Genomic DNA, 3,781 nt, shown 5'->3' with positions numbered 1-3,781 from the left:
TCATATTTATTTTTTTCGTACTTTGTATTGTACAACTTAGGTCGTTAGTTTTCTCGTTTTAATGGTTTCAATTTTTCATGTTGGATTCTGTTATAGCTGACTATAAGGTATAGGATTTTCTCATTGTTGAAGACCGTACAGTGACCTATATCTACTTTTATCTTTGTCATTTGAACTCTTGTGGATAGTTGTCTCATTGGCATTCATACCACATATCCTTTTCTTTTTATATATATATGTGCTCACATTAATATTGTTTACAACACGAATATTTACTGTATGATATTCGTATTTGGTTGAATCGACATCGATATACGTATGTTTGGATCGGTACAGCATGTGTACCTTGGCGTTGACTTGTTAAATAGTTCCACCATATTTACATGGACGTGGATATGTTTGATCTATCCTAATATACCATGCCGGTGTCCATGCAATTTAAGATGTGGCAAACAATAATATATACAAATATACAATGCTTTTTACGAATGTACGTGTTACGTACTACAGTATTATCAAACTGGTTAAATGCATTAGTTTCATGCTTTGAAAAGTACTTTATTTTAACCTTTTCATTGTTTTTAAACGTAATTGCACTGTCATATAACATTTTAAGCCACTGAAATTTTGTTTAATTACTCGATCAAAACCGGAACTGCACCCAAAAATCCCGCACTGCTCTCGAAAAACACGGACATATGATAATGAATCTATTCTAAAAATGTCCTTAACAATGCAATAACAAGAATTTTTATAAAGTGTCTGTATATCTAAGGATGTATAGATTTTAAATATACATTTCCTTTGAAATTTGCATTGGTACTTGTATAAAAATAGCATTATTCTATATTTTGGAATAAAGGCATTGTAAAGCTAAATTAAACTTTTAGAACACAAAACAATGTAGGGGTGATTATTTCTTTTTATCACCAATACTAACTTACCTTGAATGATATTAAGTTTAAGCATCTATTATGCCAACAACTGGTTTTAGAATAAACGTTTTTATTTCAAATGCAAAGACCATATGGGTGAACCAATTTAATTTCCAAACAATGCCATCTTTAATGACTCGACAACAGTATCGCCTTGGAGTAATAAGAGCAAAGACTTATCGGCCCGGAGTCAGAATATTGTGTCCGGATAGGTCGACATGTCGGCCGTTTTGCAGACTGTTACCTTGTGACAGTTAAAGCAGTTAAACTAGCACGTTAAAAATCCAAATCAACATGTCGGTGTAGTACAAAGCCGGGTTTAATTCATATCGCAGCATTATGTTCTTGTTCGATATATTGAAATGCATTTTACTTGCCATAGGACACCTATCTGTCATCAATATTCATTATCTTCCCACTAATTAACAAGTATCATTTAAACTATATATTCATATGATGAAGACATTATCTTTCAATCAGTTTTATTGAGGTCTGGAGCTGACATGTCAGTAACTGCTAGTAGTCCTTTGTTAATTTATGTATCTTTGTCATTTTGCTTAGTTTCTTTTGTTACCTATTCTGACATCGGACTCGGACTTCTTTTAAACTGAGTGTTACTGTGCGTATTGCTGTGTGTTTGTTTATTCCATATTGGCTAGAGGTGTAGGGGAAGGGTTGAGATCTCACAAAACACGTTTAACCCCGCCGCATTTTTGCGCCTGTCCCAAGTCAGGAGCCTCTGGCCTTTGTTAGTCTTGTATGTTTTTTAATATTAGTTTACTTATTTGTTTTCTAGTTTAGTGTGTCGTCCATTTAACTGAACTAGTACACATTTTTGTTAAGGGGCCAGCTGAAGCCGCCGCCGGGTGCGGGATTTTCTCGCTGTGTTGAAGACCTATTGGTGGCCTTGGGCTATTTCCTGCTCTTTGGTCGGGTTGTTGTCTCTTTCACACATTCCCCATTTCCATTCTCAATTTTATATATTCAAACTATGTAGGAAATGAAAACACAAAAGGTCCTACTTATATTTTGGCGTTGCACAAGGTCGTGATATCATGCACTGTATTGAATAAACTGTGAAAAATAAGCGTGCATTGCGCATCGGAATTTTATCATCGTAATTTTACTATCTTTCATACTCTTTATTGAAAAATGCATTTCAATGATGTATGTTGTATACAAAAAATCGGTGACCCCATAGGCCTATAAATTGTTTAATGATAAAATGAATAAAAACACTATAAGTTACTGTATTTCAACTGATATAGAAGATTTTGCCAGGAAGTGTCTTTTGTATTTGAACTCGTATAGCATATAAACTGTAATGCAATCAAGCTCAGCTTTTAGAATACAATCTATATAGAAATATTTTATCAATGAATTTCATCATAAATGTTTAATGTTATATTCATTTGATTTACAGTTAAAAGAAGATCGTATTTCTTTTGTTACCTATTCTGACATCGGACTCGGACTTCTTTTAAACTGAGTGTTTACACTCATCGTTCTCGATGTTGCGTACATACATAGTATTTTTACTCGGACTATATGAATACCTTTGGTGCAGTTAAATGTCCCGATTATTGTCAGTCATCTCTTGCTCTTCATGTTTATGTTTCTATTAATTTTACAACATAAATGTTTGTTCAATTTATTGATAAGTTGTCATTTTACCACACAACGTAGTCACGTGGTCATCCTTTGAGGTTTTATGGTTACCTCCGGATGACTTTTTTTTTGGGTTAATACTGACTTTGGTCTGTCTCGTATTTGCATAAATGGAGATGCTGATGTGAAGGTTTATTTCATTATCGTTTGTTTTGCATTTGTGAGAATTTAGTTTTGTTTCAATAAGGAGAGAGGTTGTTTACTCCGACGACGAGCTATGATATATTAAAACTTGAAGTAGTACAAGGTTGCTTTTCAAAAATCAATTGCGGGTTTTTGTGTGATGGTGAAGCTTAACACATTATTTCTTCTATAAAATCCGATTTCTTTAAATGTACACATATTTCATTCGTATGTATTTTCAACGAAAAAAAAACATAAGTGGTTTGTACACAAATCAAGCTATTGGTTCTTACAATTTACATTTTGTCAGCTAGGTGCCATGTATAGCGTACTATACGGGTTGGGTTTTTCCTTATTCTTAAAACCGTGGGATGACCTTTATTGCTTACAATTACATCATTTGTTCTTCGGTAGAGAGTTTCTCTTTTATATAGATTCATTAAGTTACGTGAGATGTGGATGATATTTGATTATTATGATCAAAATATTAACATTGTATTGTGAAGTTACCTTACGAGTGAGATATTTAATTGTATGTTCGGCCATGAAAAAATTAAAATAACACGTTTATACAAATTTCATGCGTCCGAAGCGCTTATCTGGATTTACCTTCATCAGGAACGCTCAAATCCAAATATTTGTAAGACAAGGATGAATAAGACCCGAAACAGTTGAAGAGCTTTATTAACAAAAAGGACCTAAAGAAAATAGCCAAATCCATCTACGGTCAACTTTGCCTGAGGAAGTTTAAACCTTTGTTTCTTATAGTTTCAACATGTATTAACGGACAATCTTAAAAAGGTTTGTTCTTAATCATATCAGTACCATGAATGTGTCCATTTTCCATATTGCGACATTTATAATGAGTCTGGATTTGTAAGGTGAATGATACATGCACAACAGGAGGTGCTAACCCTGTCGAATCACAGGTCACGCATCTATTTTGAGTTCACGAGATTCACACAGCTTTCAGTTTGTTTGTTTATTCATAAAATATTTACGAGAGTTAAACATTGGTAATCTATTGTTGCCTCCTATTTACATGTTCATGAAAA

This window comes from Mytilus californianus, unplaced genomic scaffold (assembly GCF_021869535.1).
Source record: "Mytilus californianus isolate M0D057914Y unplaced genomic scaffold, xbMytCali1.0.p SCAF_3, whole genome shotgun sequence".
Taxonomy (NCBI): Eukaryota; Metazoa; Mollusca; class Bivalvia; order Mytilida; family Mytilidae; genus Mytilus; species Mytilus californianus.
Note: the sequence above shows the minus strand (reverse complement) of the source record.